Source organism: Neomonachus schauinslandi, chromosome 9 (genome assembly GCF_002201575.2).
Source record: "Neomonachus schauinslandi chromosome 9, ASM220157v2, whole genome shotgun sequence".
NCBI classification, from domain to species: domain Eukaryota; kingdom Metazoa; phylum Chordata; class Mammalia; order Carnivora; family Phocidae; genus Neomonachus; species Neomonachus schauinslandi.
In genome coordinates, this window is record NC_058411.1 from 47,860,132 (window position 1) to 47,879,632 (window position 19,501).

The following is a 19,501-nucleotide window of genomic DNA, read 5'->3' on the forward strand; positions in this document are numbered from 1 at the left end:
TCCTGTCACCATGGTGGATTTTATCTTCAATGAGCGAAAATGACAAATTAAAAGCGACATAGTTCTTGGCTGCACTAGCAGGTGGGTGGAGCTTTAGGGAGGTACATGGCAGTCCTGCGGGGGTCAGTGTGACATGAGTCCTGGAATGTGTTGGTTCTTCTCACTGCTCCCTTCCTGCCTGCTGTGGACCAGTGACTGAGGCTGTACTCTAGCCCTGTGTGTTATTAAATTCACCATTATAAAGGAATCTTCCTGTTGAAAAAAAAAAAGTCTATTATATTGTAGGTTTAACCAAGAAGGCTTGACTTTGGATTCAGAAAGTTTGTTAACTGGGCACCTGGGTGGCTCAGTCAGTTGACTGCCTCACTCTTGATTTCAGCTCAGGTCATGATCTCAGGGGCATGATCTCAGGGTCATGGGGTCCAGCCCCCCGGGTTGAGCCCCAGGTCAGGCTCTGCGCTCAGCAGGGAGTCTGCTTCTCTCCCTCTCCCTTTGCCTGCCTGTCCCCCTGTCACGCACGCAAGCTCTCTCTCTCAAATAAATAAATCTTTAGTTAACAAACTTTCTTATTTTTTTTAATCTAGTCATCCCTTTTATTGAAACTATCTATATATTTTTAAACCCAATGATTGTGATAATGCATGCTTTAGGGCTAGAGGTGTTTGTCCTCTTGACGACCAAAGATAACGGTGAATGGTCTGAGGTCTCAGAGGCTCTGCTACTGTATTGAGAGACAGGTAAAGAAATCCCAGAGGCAGATGTTGGCATATGTCCTCTCTGCTTTTTAATTTCCAACCACAGACAGTGACATCACAGTTACAAACATTTCCCCTATATTATTTGGATTAGACAGAGCTTTCCTCTTCAGGGAAAACAGGCAGCATAATTTAAAAAGAGGTGCATTTTGCTGATAAGCCAGCCAGTCCTGGGCATCCTGCACTGTCAGTAAGGACAGGATCACTGCAGAAAAACGAAGAGTGGGAATGACTCTACCAGCCCCTCCCCCCACCCCCAGGAGCACACAGTCTCCGGTACCCAAGCACATCAGGGGAACTGGTGGGCTGTCAGGGGACGTGTTTTTGGAGTCAGAGGAGATACGCTAAGGAGGGCAGACACGGAAACAGACAAGACTTACCTCAGGAAGGTCACTGGAAGGAGAGTTTACCCAGGAAAGACATTCTCCTCTGTCTTTGGGTAGAAGACCAGTGGGGCCTGGCAGCCCTACAGCCCGGGCTTCCTTCCAGGGCTGCAGCTCTCCTACCTACAGGCAGTTGAGCAATGTGACCCTGGCCGCCGAGGAACCCTGGACAGGCCTCTGAGGCTGGGGAGCTTGACCCATACTTCACTGAGGAGAAACTGCACTGTCCTCGGAGACACTGTGCTTGCCTTGACTTGAAGAGCCTCCCTCTGTTTTCCCCTCCAGTATGTCACCGCCTGATCGCCTCTCTCCTCCCCGCTGTAGCGTCTTGCTTAGAGGACCCTGAGCCCGGAAGCTGGGGGGGTCTATAATTTTATAATGTGTGATGTTGGGTAAGTCACTTCTCTGTGCCTCGGCTGCCACAACTGTAGAATGGATATTATCCTCACATTGACCTGATAGGACTGTTAATGAGCAGTCAGCGAAATCCTCTCGAAGAACATTCCCTGGCTCCTCGTCAGAGCTCCATGAAGGCTAGCTATTGCTACGAGAAATAGGGGAACTTCTTCCGTTACGTTTTCTCCCTGGATTTCCACTTCAATAAGGCACACGTTGGCCTTTCTCCAAACACAGAACAAAGACGGTCAGAAAGTGAAATGTCTCACCTGGCCTCGGAATCCCTTAGTTCTCAGTGTCCCTGAGGTATCAAAAGAGGTCTGCGTGCGTGCATGCGTCTGTGTGCGAGGCTTCTTTGAGTTACACAAAGTCACTGCTGACTTGGTGAAGTTTTAATGTCACGGCGAAGGGCCAAATCGCGTTTGCTCAACTGGTAGTGCTCAGGCTTCAGGAACGTGTGGGTAAAATGTAACTAACGTTATCTTGGTTCAAATTCCTTTTTCGTGACTGACTGCTGTCTCAGTGAACCTTTGCAGGGTTTCTGTTTGTTTTTTTCTTAGTTACAGCAGAGAGTAAAATAAGCACATCCAGATCTTCTCACGTGGAGATAAACTGATGCCAAATTAGGTCTGTGGAGGCCTCATTTTGGCTTCTCTGGTCACCGTGCTGAACATATTTTCATGCACGTTGAAGACAGTCCATTAGTTCTTGGCAAAGAGAATTAAGTTTCAAAGCTGCTCTTTCTAAGAAGCCTCCCCTTTCTCATGCACAAAACCTTGCTGAAGAGAGGGGCGGCCCCCTATTTATGGAGAAAAAGGGCAAACTCCATCTGCGATTGCCCTCCCACAGCCCTGAGATCCATCACCTCCACGACACCCCTGGACTCTGATTTGGGCTCAATCTTTAAGGCCCCAGTGCACTGCCCCAGATTAAAACATCGCCCTCCCTTTCAGGGGAGAAGCATTTCTATTTCAAAACCATATAGTACGAGCTTTGAAAAGTAGCTTACAAACTTCTTTGCCTCTGGGGAAGGCATGTCCATTCACATTCGAAATGTTCCCTCCATGCCTCCTGTGCGTTGACCGGGGTTCTGAACTTGAACAATGCAGCTGAAGAGGAAACAAAGAAGTTTTGCCTCTATCTGTTACAGTGAAAATACAAGCCACAGTGATGTGGAGCAGGCCTGGATTCTCCCTGGAATCCTTAGACTGGTTCCTGGGAGAAAAATCCAATAGATTTCTGTGATGGTACCTAACCACCACCAGGACTGTGGACTCCTTGACCTAAATGTGCTCTGAGCAAAGCCTCCTTCCCTAAGGGAGTGAGCACTGTCGTGAAAGGTGCTGAGGTGCTAAGGATCAATATTCACTGGCAACCAGCATTTTGGAGCATGGTTACCATGGTAACATTGTCAGCCCCAAATGACTGTCATGAGGTGAAAATATCCTCTTAAAATAAATGAAACCAGAAAAAGTATATTTATAAACCTCTTACCAAACACCTATCCGTTCACAAAGTAGAATGTGTTCTTTAAGCAAGAGACACTCAAAGATTGGGGGAAATTTCATGACATAAACATTTTCTTAAATTAAATGAACTTTTACTCTCACCCTCCACAAAATGGCTTGTCAAAATAAAAAAATACAGATTTATTTTTTAATGGGAAGAATTCTAAGGAATTATTGGCTTGTACACTTAGATCTAATATTACACAATTGTGACATTAAAATTCTGCATTGAACTACCAATAGCTTATTTGAGATTTGTAAAATGGTGGTTGACTGGAAGTTTTCTTATGTCTTGGTTTTATAAATTATTTCTGGCAGGATCAGTAAATACAGTGTCATAAGATCTGTTAAGCAATGGGGAAAAGACATTGGCCAGGCATATAAAAACACCTGGGCACAGTTTTTGCCTTGCTCTTGTGAAGCTCCATCCCTCGCCTGCCTTTTCTTACTAACAAAACCACAATTTTATTTAGAGCAGCAATGTGCCCAACCCCAAATACTCAATTTCATAGCCTCCCTTGCAGGTAGAGGTGGCCATATGATATAGTTCCAGCCAGTAATATACAGGCAGATGTCCCGAGGAGGGTATGGTTGGGAGACAATTCTCCATGGTCTCACATTTCTGCATATCTTTCAAGCAGTGGGCCCTGACTCTCTTTTGTTTCAGACTATCTTCTCAAGCATGTTTGAAAGGCAGACAACCTTGGAAAATAGACATACTGTCTCTCCAGAGTAACGGGAAGGCTTGCTTGGAACCCGGGAAGACAGAAATAATGCTTCACTCCAGAGCAAAGGACAGGCCTGCCTCCTGTCATTATGTAAGATTTGGGGTCCCTAAGCGCAGTGTTCCTCTTCTGTAAGGCAACCCACTGTGTGTGTAAGTATTCCTGAGGGTCTATCTGGATTTCCAAATGAAGATAGGAAAAAGCTCTTGGCCCCTTTGCCCTTCTCCTTTTTTCCTGCCTCGAGGTGCAGCAACCATTTTGGGATCATATGGTCATGAAGCATGAAGACAAAGGTGTACATCTAAAGATGGCAGAGCAGATGGGGCACCTGGGTGGCTCCGTCAGTTAAGCGTCTACCTTCAGCTCAGGTCACTACCTCGGGGTCCTGGGATCAAGCCCTGCATTGCCCTCCCCACTCGGCGGGGAGTCTTCTTCTCCCTCTTCCTCTGCCCCTGCTCGTGTTTGCACTCTCTAAATAAATAAATAAAATCTAAAATAAATAAGTAAATAAATAAATAAGGCAGAACAGAAAGACAAAGAAACTGGGTCCCTGATAGTTACTGTGCTAGCCCTGGGTTGCATAATTTCAGACTTTTTGTTAATATGAGATACACGAGCTCTACTTGTTCAAGTCAATGTTAATTTTCTTTCCCCATGCAAGCACATCCCTAGAGCTTGTGTCGAACGTAGTAACATAGTAATTACATAATGGCAGTTGTGTCCAGCATGTGCAGCTAAGGGCTCTAGCATGTTACTACCTTCCTTTTTTCTTGGTCTTGATTCTACCTCTTTGCATATTAACATTATTATATGTTACCTCTTAAGAGCGAACTCAAATCCTTTTAGGAAAGCCATGTATAAAATCAATCTAATAAGTACAGTTTGGTCCTGGGACAAATTTATCCCAAAACTTTTACAAGTTACCCCTTATTAGTCAAGAAGGCAATAAAAATAATAGGACTCTTTCTTCAAGCTTCTACCACATGCCACAAGGTCTGTCTTGTCGCCAGTGTGTATCCAGCACCCAGTACACAGCTGGCTCATATTAGGCCCTCAAGTATTTCTTTTTTTAGATTTTTTTATTATTATTTATTTGACAGAGATAGAGAGGGAGAGCACAAGCAGGTGGAGTGGCAGGCAGAGGGAGAGGGAGAAGCAGGCTCCCCGCTGAGGAAGGAGCCCGATGCGGGGCTCGATCCTGGGACCCTGGGATCATGACCTGAGCCGAAGGCAGCCGCTCAACCGACTGAGCCACCCAGGCACCCCGGCCCTCAAGTATTTCTTGCCCAAGTGTTCACGAATGCTCTCTTTGTCAAATGTGTTGGCCCAGAGAAAATTAAGATTTAACACGTATTTCAAAACATTGGATCAATCATGTGACTATAATAAGTGTTTTGAGAAAATACCACAGCTCAGCTTCAAAGAAACAACGTCTTATCTTTGTCCCTAATGACTACAAAATGCTGCATAACAATGGAATTAAAAGAATCAACTCAAGCTCAAAGGCTGGTTTAATAAGATACCAGAAATGATAATAATTGTCATCAGACATTAAAATACCTGATGTCATCTACAAAAATTATTTTTGAAAGATTGGATAAAATTTGAAACTTGTACCAAGAATAAAAATTAACTAATATACAAGATGAAAATACAGGAGGGCAATTTAGAAATTTACCAAAATAGGATAAACAAAAAGAGACTGTGCCCAGTAAGATGAATTACCAACAGTAATTATTTAGTATTATTTTTGATACATTTTATGATTCACAGTTTGCCTTTAAAACCTAAACTATGTGAAATTACCTATAATGTGTGTCTTTGGTACAATTTCTGTTTAAAAATTTGTCAAAACCACAATGAAATACCATTTTACACCCATTAGCATCTATTTTTGTTTGTTTGTTTGTTTTTTAAGGAGAATAGCAAGTGTTGGTGAGGATGGAGAGAAACTGGCACCGTTGTGTGCTGCTGATGGGACAGGAAAATGGTGCAGCCATGATGGAAAACAGCTTGTGGATCCTCAGAAGTTAGACATAGAATCACCATAGGATTCAGCAACTCCACTCCCAGGCAGATACTCAAAGAATTGAAAAGAAGGGCTGAACAAGATGCCTGTACCCCCACTGTTCATAGCAGCATTATTCACAGTAGCCAAAGGTGGAAACAACCCAACTGCCCATCAGTATATGAAGGGATAAGCCAAATGTTGTACATACACTAGAATACCATTCAGCCATAAAGAGGAAGGAAATTCGGATGCACCCTACAACATGAATGAACCTTGAAAACATTGTGCTAAGTGAAATACAACAAATATTGCATTATTTTTGTCTAAAGAAATAAATATTGTATTACTGCATTTATACAAGGTCTTACCTAGAGCAGGCAAATTCATAGAGACGGAAAGTAGAATGACGGTTGCCATGGACTGGGAGGATGGGGGATGGAAAGTTACTGTTTATTGGGTACACAGTTTCTGTTTGGGATGATGAAAAAGTTCTGGAAATAGATAGTGGTGATGGTTGCACAACATTGTGAATGTAATTAATGCCACTGAATTGTACATTTAAACATGGTTATAATGGTAATTTTTTTTTAAAGATTTTATTTATTTATTTGAGACAGAGAGAATGAGAGAGAGAGAGCACATGAGAGGGGGGAGGGTCAGAGGCAGAAGCAGGCTCCCCGCCGAGCAGGGAGCCCGATGTGGGACTCGATCCCGGGACTCCAGGATCATGACCTGAGCCAAAGGCAGTCGCTCAACCAACTGAGCCACCCAGGCGCCCTAATGGTAATTTTTATGTTGTGTATATTTTACCAAATGAAAAAAAACCGACGAAACAGATTAAATCAAAAAAGGTGGGGTTGGTTTGTTTTAGGAAGAGCAAATAGAACAGACTTTAAATTTTTGTGGGTTTTGTTTTGTTTGTCTTTGCCTTCTCTAAGCCCTGCCGGCGATGCCACGAAGCAGACTGAGATGTCCCTACAACATTGCCAAAGCCTTTCAAGTTGTGGGCTTGAGCGGTCATGTGCCTCAGAAGGTCTTACGTCATTTGGAAAGATTTCCAGTTCTGCAATTTTATTCCAATTCTTTAACTCTCAGGAGTGCGTATCATCAGAGCTCCCTTACCCCCTACCCTCCAGGCAGATGCTGGGCCAGAATTTGTTTGTGAAAATATTATTTTAGGATTCCTTCCACTCCTATCATCTGCTTATTTTCCTTCCTGCATATTTCATAATATAGCACAGAGATTTCTGATTCAGCAGTTAAAATAGTCTGTGCATTCGTTATCACTTCCTTGTGACCCACTTTATACACAATTACTCATGCTGGCATTGAAAGTTCAGGTTTCAAAAAAAAATTCCTGGGACTGAAGTATGCATCTGTGGGAATAATTAAAAAAAAAATAAAAAATAAAAAAAGGAGGGGAAAAGATGTTGACTGAATATCTGTTGGTAGTCCTCAAAGGACCCCAAGAGTGGGCCTCCCAAATCAGCCCTGAGATCTCCTATCTCTTCGACTCTCCTGCAGAAGTTCTCACAGTACACCCTCTTCCTTTATTCCCCGCTCTTAATCCCAGCTTTTCCACCTCCTTTATTCTCCTTTCCTTCCTAAGAAATTCACCCCTGCATCGAATTCACCACTTCCATCTGCTGTACATGCCCGCGCTAAAGCCACAGGGAACACAAGGGCGATGCGACAGAGCCCCTGCTCTGCAGGGACGTAAATGCCAGAGTAGTTCTTCTCTCACTTGAGCATGCCACCTGCGCCGCTAAATGCTTGTGAGATGCAGAGTCCTGGGCACCCCCCCCCACCACCACTACCAGAGAATCTGATTCAACTGGTCTGCCTCACAGCTTCGCAGAGGATTCTGATTGGGATCGTAAGAACACATTTTTAGAACCACTGCGATGAGTTGGAAGGCAGTGGAAATCTCTTCTAGGCTATTCTGACGTAGAACAGAGAAAGGAGAAACAGAATCGGTCGGAGGAAGCAAGGGCAGTCTTCATCAGAAGAGGAGCTTTCAAAGAAGAGCTGCAACTCGACAGGGGGCAGGCATAGCAGGCCCTGTCACCTGCGGCCCACGCCCACCAGCTGTGAAGGTGAGTGCAAGACATGGCATCCAAGTCCTCCCACCACCCAGGGCCTTTGGGACATTTGGGGAGGATGGGAGACCCTGGGACAAGAGGATACACTCATCTCTGAGACTATCCAGGTGGATGATGCCTTTTCCTGGGCTGCCCTCCCTGACACTGAGCCCCAGCTCCAAGCCAGCGGGCTAGCAGAGAGCCCTGGACAAAGTCCTTCACCTCTCCAGCCTCAGGTAAGGGGTGGTGTTACCTACTTTGCAGGCTTGGCGCAGGACTTAAATGAACCAATGTGTGTAAAACTCCTGGTACACAATTAAAACTCAATACACCAGGGCGCCTGGTGGCTCAGATGGTTAAGCGTCTGCCTTCGGCTCGGGTCATGATCCCAGGGTCCTGGGATCGAGTCCTGCATCGGGCTCCCTGCTCCTTGGGAGCCTGCTTCTCCCTCTGCCTCTCTCTCTCTCTCTGTCTCTCATGAATAAATAAATAAAATCTTAAAAAAAAAAAAAAAACTCAATACACCATAGCTAATGCTAGTCTTCTTATTCTAGATTTTTCTTTGGGATAAATTCCTAGAAGTGGGTTACCGGAACAAGGAGAGGGTTATTAAGAGGTAGACATAGAAATCATGTATGTGAACTTCTGAGTTTCATAAAAGTGTCTCAATTTGACTGCTAGAGAGAGATAAGGATGTTCATTCACATTTACAACACTAGGTGCTTGGGAGGATACATACCAAGATAGTAGCACTAGCCCTCTCTGGATGGGAGGGACTAAGGGTGTTCTCTACGTTCTTTTTGCTACATTGATAAACGGCATCCACTATCTTCCTCCTCCTCCTCCTCTTCTTCCTCCTGCTCCCTTCCTCCCATAACACACACACACACACACACACACACACCCCAGTTTGCTCCAAAGCCTGGAAATCTCTTTAAATTAACACCCCCTACCAACCCCCTCCCAACTCCACCCAGGGGACTCCCATCAAAATGCAAATATATTCCCTGGGAAAACTACCACATTGAACCCACTAGCACACCCCTTCCCCAGGTTATTGATCCAATCAGCTGGCTGTTAACACCTGGCCTAGAATAAGGACAGATGGAAGGTCTGGGGCAGGCCTACCATCCCAAAAGGACAAGCCCAGAATAAGAGTGGTGGCAGTGAAGGTCCCGAGAGCTGGAAGGCACATCAAAAATCATCAGATGCTCAAGATAAGGAAACCAAAATCCAAAGCAGTGGGCAGGTTTCCAGAAGATTCCTTTAAAGGGAGCGGCCACCCTGCTGTCTGAGGTGCTTCTAGTCAGTCTGGAGGCAGAGGAACGAGCTGAAAGACCTTTGGCTATCCCCTGCACAGTTCAATAAAAGACCAGTGATGGGGTGAAAACGAAGATCCTGAGAGTGGAGATTGCTTATTGCACATGCCTCCTCTTCTTGGCATATATTTTATATCAGAAGGTTACAGTTTGTACAGGTAAAAGCAATCCTAAGCAATCCTAAGCTCTCAGAGTAGATGCGCTGCAATGGTTTGGAATGATTCCTTAACATGTTTTCTATACGAAAACTTTCCTTTCTCAACTATCTTATCCTGTAGCTGGATCACTTTGACTATAGGGTTGGTTTTAGGAAACCAAAACCCTCTACCATTCCTACATATACATTGAAATCTACTTTTTTAGAGAAATGCTTTGAGAGACTAGTATTTCTGAAGGACAGCTTTGCTGTTTTGGCTTTTCCCGAATTCTCTTAATCCAATTTGGGGGCAGAAACACTTTTTTTTTTTTTAAGATTTTATTTATTTATTTGACAGAAAGAGACACAGAGAGAGAGGGAACACAAGCAGGCGAGTGGGAGAGGAAGAAGCAGGCTCCCCACGGAGCAGGGAGCCTGATGCAGGGCTTGATCCCAGGACCCTGGGAACATGACCTAAGCCGAAGGCAGATGCTTAACAGACTGAGCCACCCAGGGCCCCCATAATCACTTTTTTCTAGAGCTTTGAGCCGTTCCCTGTCCAACCCAGAATGTAAACTTCACATCAGAAACCAAATTTTAAAAAAACAGAGAGATTTCCAAGGTCTGGGTGGAAGAGAGGATGCCCAGGTTGTCAACGAGGAGAGACAAAGGCTGACACTCACTGTCCTGCATTTATGATAACAAAAACTAAAGGGAAATGGGAGGCTGACAGGAAGGGGCCAGCCAGTCTATGAGTCCCTGTTATGTCCACGTCCCCTAAGCTTGCCATCAACCCGAACTGCTCTGACCAGCTTCCGCATGTTCCGTTACTGCCAATGAACCCACCAGGAAGGAAATGTTATATCCCTTCTTCGAAAGAGGAAGGGGTTGAGAGGAGAAACATCCCATCAAGTGTTGGCTACTCAGGCCTGTGAGGTTTCCACAGAGACCAGTGTTTAGAAATTCAAATCAAAGGCGCCGTGGTGGCCGTATGAGAGGACTTCCTAAAGGCCTGTCTGGACATTAGGGAAGGGGGAGGCCATCAGCTGGGAAAGGTCTGGCACACACAGAAGAGTGGGCACCCCCGGTGGCCAAGGAAGCTGACAGAAGCCAAGGTACCCCTGGGTCTCCAAGCTGTACTCTGCAGCCCTCATCTTCTCATTTTCTGTCGTTCTCCACAGAACGGGCCCTCCAGGAGAAAGCTGCCATCTGATCTGGGAGACTGAGGCCTGTACTTCAGAGGAGGCTCCCACAACTGGGGTCTTACCGGGCTCTGTGGGGTTGCTGGACCTTCTGTTCCCTGGATAAGGGCCTCCTCTGGTTGTGGAGGGAAGCCTTCCTCTTGTGCCTTTTAATAATTCTGGAGAGAAAGGAAAGCAAGCCCCCAGGCAGGCAGGCAAATGTGGACAGAGAATAGAGACCGGACTAGGTGGGAGCAGGGAGGGACAGGCTACCACAGGGGGAGGCCAGAAGGGGGAACTCAGAGCCGGGGTGGTGGGGGTGGTGGTAGTGGGTGGTGGGTGGTGTTTCTTCTGCTTACCAGAAGAGATTGCAAGTGGGTGTCTACAGAGCTGTGGACAACTAGAGCTTCCCCTTCTGTGGCTAAAGGGATGCTGCGTCCAGTCTGTCCTGGGTCCTCTTTCCTGCTCTCCTAACTCACTTTCCCTCAGGGCATCTCACCTACTTCTACAGCTCCAATCTGCATCCTCAAATCCAGCCATAGTGATTTTCCTAACAAGCAAATCTGACTTACTTCAAGCCTCTTTCTAGATCCCCATTCCCATATACCCTGTTCAAGACCTAAGCCTGGGATTAGGGGCTCACAATTCTATTCAGAAGTATAGCTTTTTACAAAGTTCCATTATGAACTATTTCAAGCCCACAAAAAGGAAGAAGGACTATAGCAGCACACATGTACGTATCCCCTCACTTTAGAGACAAGTCCTTCCCAGAACAACCAAAGCTTCCTGTGGACTCCCACATCCCCCTCCTCTCCCACAGAAGTCACTGCTATCCTGCTTTTGTCATTATTCCTCTTATTTCTTTGCAACTTTACTGAACATGGCTTCTTTATTTCCTTAACTTATTCTTCCTTGTGAGCCTCTTTTGCTGGGTAAGTTTTAGGTTTTAGTACAGTCCAGGAAACGCCATGAAGGGCTCATTTAAATATGGAGTCCCTTCAGGCACATTCTCAGGTTCTCTGTTGTCTCTTCTTCCCTTTGTTGCTCTCCAACATGGTGTCCGGGTAATTCACTGGTTGGGAGGGGTGCTGTCTTTCGTGACCTATGACTGGAGATTGAGAGGGTAGAAGACAAAGTGTTTAAAACCATAACATGTCTTCCAGATCCTCACTGGTTTCTGCTATAGGGTGGCTGGGAACTCCTCCTCTGGTCTCTTAGGTTAGCCAGGGCTCAGTCATCCTGCTCAGCTTCCCCTACCATTCTGACTCCAAGGGCTCTCTGCTAGTCTCCCCTCCAGCCTGTGGCCTATGCTGCCCACCAAGCCTTTGCTATGGGCTCGCCTGGTCCTTCACCATTGCAGACTCGAGTCAACTCTCTGACTCTCAACTCAACAATCTCCCATGACATGTGGGAACCTCTGAGTCCTGTCCATGCCACAGGGAAACTGAAGAGGGTTCAGAGAAGCCAAATGCCAACGCTTTCTCGGCCTAATCGCATTTCTTGGTCTGTTTTACTGTGATGGGTCAGGTCAGTCCGAGAGGCATTTTCCTTTCAGATCCCAAATATGAAGCAGGGCATATCCCCCAGGTCTTGGGGTTCGCATCAACCTACCTGACAAGCAGGCAAGTCTGTCCTGCATCTGCACCCTTCTTACTTTTGTGGTAGGTAGTCTCCACAGATGGTCACTGTTAATTCATCTCTCCCTGTATGGGCATGTTGCTCCTCCCGTTAAGAAGTAGAAGCTACTTCCTCTCCCTGACTCAGGATGGGCCTTGTGACTTGCCTTGATCAACCAAGTGCAGTAGAAGTGATGTTCTGGTACTTCTGAGCCTAGATCTTAGGGGCACGGCAGCTTCCTCTTCTTAATTGGAAGCCATTGAACCATGTAAGAGGTCCAACCACTCTGAGATTGTCATGCTATGAGGAAGTATTTAATATATCCCAGCAGAGGCACCAAACATGGGAGTTAGGGAGTTTTCTTGAATGTTCCAACCCCAATAAATATTCCATGAACAGAAGAACCACCCAGCTGAACTCAGCTCAAATTGTAGAATTATGAGAAAGGATAAAATATTAGTTTTTAGCCACTAAGACTTGGGGCTGGCCTCTTTGGCAGCACTAGCTAAATGAAACACCTCTCCTGCTGCAGGGCTCACCCCTGCCTGCCTTACACTCTATGCTCCAACAGCTCAGACCAGCCTGTGGCTCTCTGCACTGACTAGGCTTTGTCTCACTTCCATGCCTTTAAGCATGAGAGAACCCTTTGCCATTCCATCTAAATACACCCCCCATTTGGGTTCTTTTCCCACCTTTCTCCTCTGCCTGGCTAACTTTTATTCCACTTTTGTCTCATTTTCTTTTTTTCCTAACACCCACGATACCCTCGGCAAATCACTATCATTGCATTAATGACATTACATTGTAATTGTTTCTTTACGTATCTGCCTCCCAAACTAGGCTTGACCTATTTAAGGGTGGGTTCTACGTCTTATTCAGCTTTGAGGCATCACTTTATATGGAAATGAAAGTAAGTCCCTTAAACTGCTTTAGTTCAATTTCCCTGTGTCAGGGAGTACATTCAGTTGTCTGTAACAGAAACCCAACCTCACTGAGTTAACCAAATAATTGTTTGGGTTTTTTTTTTCATACAACAAGTCTGAAAGTAGGCCTTCCGGGACAGAAACATTGGTTTTGCAATGTCAGAAAATTCTGGTTTCCTTCTATCTTCTTGCTCTACCACCCTCAGAATATGGCTGTCCTCCCCACGGTTCGCGTAGAAGTCACAAACGGCTCTTCCACCACCTGCCTCACACCCACGGTCCAAGCAGGGAGAACAAAGGAACAAGCCGGAAGGGGCTCTGCCCAAATCAGGAAAGCAACACTTTTACAAAAATCCTCAGAAGACTTCGATTCAAAACTCACTGGCCAGAACCATATCACCTGGCTATCCAAAGTTGTGGGGCAGAAATGAAAAAAATGTTTGCAAAGTGATAAATATCTGCAGTAATTGCCCGGAGAGCCTGAACTTTAAACGAGAAGCAGTAACCGCTTGGATTCGTCTCTGTAGAAAACATGGAAAGAATGGATGTTGGGTAACCACTGATAATGTTGGCCTCGTTCTCCTAACCCAGCAAACCAGGGTTAGGACCTACCTCCAAGAGTGGATGAGATTAAGAGAGAATGTGGGCACAATATTGTTCTTAGTACCAAGGACATAGTAAGCACTCAATAAAAATCATTCTCTTTCTTGGATTTGCAGATGCGGCGCTTAACTCAAGCATCCAGCGGTTTTCCCTGAAGGAGCAGAAAATTAGTTGGCTCAAGGCAGTTGTCCTGCTCTCTGCAATTCTTCCACAGTGAATTTGCGTCTGATGATTAACGAGTCTTTTCTCAATAGTCTATTCAACTGTTCATAAATCCAAACAGCATTATCATTATGACTCTTCACTTAGAACGTGTGACCCAGAAAAAACAAAGCTTGGAGAGATACAAAAGGCAGATGATCTGTTTTCATTCCTTTGTGGCAAGAGTGCTGCATATTTCACTTCTGATTCATGGGAAAATATCCAGCACACAGGAGTCGGCTAGATTGGTGAGAAGCCTCAGACCAGGGGGTTTAAGAATACAGTTTCCAATGTCTTCATTACCGGAATCTAGGAAGCTGACCTGGAAAATGTTAGCAACAGAAAGATTTCTTTTTGCTGGAAACTTGCTCTGTGAATCCGCAATCCTCCTACCCCCACAGGTTGTGTTGGTTTGTTTAAGCAGCTTATTTAAAACTTATGTATTGGTGGAGCACCTGGGTGGCTCAGTCCATTAAGCATCTGCCTCCGGCTCAGGTCATGATCCCAGGGTCCTGGGGTCAAGTCCCACATCGGGCTCCCTGCTCGGCGGGGAGTCTGCTTCTCCCTCTACCCCTCCCCCTTCTTCTGCGCTCTCGCGCTCTCTCTCTCAAACAAATAAAATATCTTTAAAAAAGAAAAATAATTCTGTAGTGGTTAGGACTTTTTCCGTTTGCAAGGGGAAAAAACACAAAATGGCTGATTACAAAGTGAATTTATTGGCTTGACTGACTAAAACCTCCAACAGCTGAGTTGCAGGCATGACTGGATCCAGGTGCTCAGGAATCTCTCCATCTCTCGGGTTCTCCTCTGTGGTAACAAAACAGGCCCCTTGCAGCTCCTAAATTACTACCTACCAGTATGACAATCCCAGCAGAAAGATGATGCCTCTTGGGCAATGGTTCTAGAAAAAGCTCCAGAACTGGTCCAACTTGGGTCACACACCCACCCCCGAACCGATCACTGTGGTAAAGAGAATGTGGTTCTCTTATTGGCTAGTCTGGGTCACACATCTAAGGGAGCCGGTGTAGGGGGCAGGATCAGCCCGATTCAAACCACTTGGGTTGAGAGAAAGTTGATCCTCCAAAGGATAGCTGGGGTATTCCTGCCAGTAGAACATCATGTGGAGGCCAAAAGCCTCCAAATGTCCTCAACAGATACAGATTCATTTAGCTATTATTGGACATGAATACCGTAATAATACTAGTGACACTCTGACCGTCTGTCAAAATCCGACTAGTTTTTCAGGCTCATTTCAAATGTCACCACAAATAAATCTTCTCTAATAAGATTAATTTTCCATCAGCACACTGTTTATTTTTCTCTCATGGTCTGGATCATATCTTGCCCCGGATTATGTTGAGTTACACACCCGTTTGTCTCCTCTCTTGTTTGGAAGAAACTTAAGGCAGAGCCCGAGTGGGGCATGCCGCCCATTCATCCCCCAGAGCCTGAGGATGAAGGCTTCTGTCCTGATGTGACCAGGCCTCAGAATGAAAAGAATGCAGGATGGTGAGAAGGGGAGAAATCACATGACTCCCTCCAGGAAGAAAACGCATCCACAATGCAAAATTGGATCATAGAAGTCAGGCTGGCTTTTCTTTTTTAAGTCCTACTGGAATCGTCTTTCTTTCATACGTGTGGTGAAACCCAGAGTGAAGCTGAAAACAGATTCAACCCCTAAGATGGCAGTCAACTCGGAAATTTCCTGTCCTGAATGAATAGGAGAGAGAGAGAGAGAGAGAGTTGTGAAGTGCCTTTCTCCCTTCAATAAACAAAAATGCGAATACTCCAGATGCCTTTTACACTCTCCCCAGGGCTAGCAGATTATTAATAAGTTCAGAATCTTGCCACGCTGCTCTTATTTTTACAAGCCGTCTGTTTCCTCTCCTGCCGTTCGTGGCTTCATTCCAGAGACACTCCCCCTGGGGGAGAAGGAGCTGACATACCAAGATCTTTCTAGTGTCACCCTTGCTTGCAGGCACCTGCAGATTCCCCTTGAAGGTTTCCTGTTCCACTCAACAGGTTTTAATTATGTGAACTAATATTTGCTCACTATGTAAACCATGTTTACCCTCGTAAAAGGCCAACTCCAAAGGACTGGGGTTAGGCAAGCCCAGAAAAATCTCAACCCTTATGCAAACGTGATATTATTTCCCGCCACCTACTACTTCCTTACTGGTGTCATTCCGGGCACTCTGCTTTTTGGACATCTATCTCCCGGTCTTATTTAGAGCAAAACCCTACAAGTTTTTTCTTTTCAATTTCCACCAATCCCGGGACTAAGTTCTCCTCCTACAGGTGCCTGTTCTTTCTTTCTTTTTTTAAGATTTTATTTAATTATTTTTGAGAGAGATAGCATGAACAGGGTGGGGGGGTGGGCATTGGGCAGAGGGAGGAGCAGACTCCCCACTAATCAGGGAGCCCGATGCGGGACTAGATCCCAGGACCCCGGGACCATGACCTGAGCTGAAGGCAGACGCTTAACCAACTGAGCCACCCAGGCGCCCTACAGATACCTGATCTTTCTGTGAAGAAATATCCTCTGCTGGCTCCTTAGGAAAGATTAATTGTTAATGACCTTAATAGGGCTGCAATGGTGCTTCCCTTTCTGTCGTTTCTTGGTCATATTTCTGAACCAAAAATTAAAGACTGTCTCAGAAATTCTGAGATGTATTGTTTCTCAATTTTTGTCAAGCATATTGCATGGTTTCTTCCATTGCCAAGTTTCTCCCTCATAATTCTGACATGTTTGTCCCCATACACACTTATTTCCCATAACCAAAGAGCCTTGTGGTGTGTTGCTGGGCGGAGAGGGGAGGGGATCCTAGAACTCAAAAGATACAAAAATAGTGGGGCGCCTGGGTGGCTCAGTCGTTAAGCGTCTGCCTTCGGCTCAGGTCATGATCCCAGGGTCCTGGGATCGAGCCCCGCGTCGGGCTCCCTGCTCAGTGGAGAGCCTGCTTCTCCCTCTCCCACTCCCCCTGCTTGTGTTCTCTCTCTCGCTGTGTCTCTCTCTGTCAGATAAATAAATAAAATCTTTAAAAAATAAAAAAATAAAAAAAAGATATAAAAATAGAAGCTAGTTATGTGAGACTTCATGTATTATAATAACAAACACAAGAGTTCCTCATGTATTGTTTTATTGGCTGTTAGAGTCCAATGTCTTCATTCTGAGTTTAGAGGTGCAAACACACAAACCAGGCTGCTCACATCTTGGAAAAGGGGGCAGAAAACAAGTCACACATCTATCAACCCAATCAGAAATGAGCCATTTTATCCACAAAGAAGGCTGAAGGAAGAGAGTGTGTAAGCACCTTTTGTCCACAGCAGAGCCTGGATACAAATGACCAGAACTCTGAACCACACCAGAAGCTCTTAGTGCAATAGATACTCAACAAGGCAAAATGCACGCCCTTCCTCTTCTCTAAACTAGTTCCGTGACAGTGGTGGAATGAAAGTCTTCGGCTTTCAATACACATCACTCTGATATAAATAACAGCCTCTAATGGCCTCAAACTTGACTTCCTCAAAGTTCAGGTCTTCACTTCCCCCAGTGTGGGGCCAAATACACCTGTGCCTCCGAAAACGGCACACTGAATTCTCCTAAGTAAATTATCCGTAGGTATTTCTGAGGCAAGGTCCTGTACCTAGTGGTTCAGTTGCACTTATATGCAAGATTCTCCGTGGCATGTCTTCAAAGACACATGATACATGATGCTTGAAATCCAAGAAAATCTGCCATACCCTGTGTTCTTTAATCATTGCCTGCCTGTCGGTGTAAACGGTTTAGCTACACAACATGCCTCTGCTGGCAATCCTGTGCTCTGTGCACGCACACACACATCATGTGTTACAGACGGTAGAAAATTCCGTGCTCTTAGGACAGGCACCAGCCAACTCCTTAAATTGTGAAACCCAGAACGCAAGCAAAAAAACTTGTGATTTGAGGCCACTTTTGATTACATTTCTGGAGCTTGGCCAGGAGAGCAATTTCCAAGCGAACCAGCTCAGACAGTTGACGGCTGCATGGTCTGCTCACCAGCCTAAAATCAAGTTCCTTGTCAAGCGAAGGGTGATGTCGCTTCTCTTTCCCCTAGCTCAAGCTCCAGGCCTACAACATGTTTGCCAAGTCACAGGCAATTGGCCTTCCCAAAAATGTGTCAAGAAGAAGGAAAGAGGAGGGAGAAGCCAAACCCAGCTGCCTCCCACTGAGCCACCGCGGAGGCAGCCCACAACCAAACCATCCCATGCTGAGCAGTGAACCTGCTGGTCCACAGGCACGACAGGCTGGTGCTCATTTCAGACAAAGCGGGGAGGACAGACCGAGTTCAAACACCCTTCTCCCATGAAGTGGCCCCATACCAATCACCCAGCCAGCCAAGAAAGTAGTTTTTGTCAAGTGGGCAGCTTGGCCGGGGAAGTCATGTCTCTAACCAGAAGCTGCCTTGGAAGAGTGGCAATAAAGTTCGAGCTGGGCCTCTGTCTCTACTGGGCATGGGCTCAGAGCACAGAATCCATTTGGGGGCATCTACTCAGATTCGGAGTCGGGGGGCCTTAGGAGGAAAAAAAAGCAGCCATGGTTTTCCTGACCCAAGAATCTAGATCCAGTGTGCAGTCAGGCTACCTTGAAGATGCCAGAATGGGGTCTTTCTTCCTCCTTATTGGAACATTAGTCCATGAGAACCCACTTTAAAGTTCCATAAACACATGGTAAGTGAATACATAGTCATTGACCGCGTATATGCCTGGTATTTGGGGTGGCAAACATCAATTTAGAACATTTGCTCCAGTTAGAATGTAACTCAGGCTTAACTTAGAGGAGACTAGTCCAAAGTAAAATAAATAAATAAATAAATTTATTTTTGACAGTTTCTTAGCTCTTTGGTGTTATCACCTATTTTAAAAAATAAGCATTAAAAAACCTAGACAACAAATGGTATAACTTTATTCATCTCTCTGAGTGTTAGATAATGAATTAGCCTCTGTCTCTCGCCCTCACAAAGGGTGATTTCAGACTGACTAAAGTTTCAGACTGATCGGGGCATCTAGGTGGCTCAGTTGGTTGAGCATCTGACTCTTGATCTCAGCTCAGGTCTTGATCTGAGGGTCATGAGTTCAAACCTCACGTTGGGTTCCACGCTGGGTATGGAGCCTACTTAAGAAATAATAATAATAAATAAAATAAATTAAAATAAATTAAATTTCAGGTCCATTAAAAAGCCTACGTAAAAATCAAAATAAAATGATTTTTAGAAGGAAACGTACGAGAATATTTATAATCTTGAGATAGAGAAGGACTTTCTAAGCGAGAAATAAAACCCAAAAACCACAAAAAGATTTATAGATTCGACTGCATAAGAATTTTAAACTTTGTGAAATAAAAAGCAATATAAATAAAAACCAAGAGAAAATATTTATAATAGAATAACACAGAATTAACATCCAAGATAAATAGAACACATACAAATCAATAATAAAACACAAACCACACAATAATTAATGTGCAAGGAATATTCATAGGAAATTCACAGATATAATTGGCCAGGCTAATAGAGCATGGCTTGGGACCCAAACTTTCATTCCTAGATAAATACCCAACAGAAATGTATGCACATGTATTCTAAAAGACATGCATAAGAATGTTCACAGCATTGTTATTTGC

General features: G+C 45.0%; 1 long non-coding RNA gene across 1 annotated transcript; it reads right to left on the bottom strand.

Moving 5' to 3' along the window:
• Nucleotides 1-549: 549 nt before the first annotated feature.
• Nucleotides 550-1,898, bottom strand: LOC110590664. Its single transcript, XR_002480964.1, has 3 exons — nucleotides 1,804-1,898; nucleotides 1,136-1,261; nucleotides 550-960 (listed from the first exon to the last, which is right to left on the bottom strand). It is a non-coding gene; the product is annotated as an uncharacterized LOC110590664 (long non-coding RNA).
• Between the last annotated feature and the right edge of the window lie 17,603 nt (nucleotides 1,899-19,501).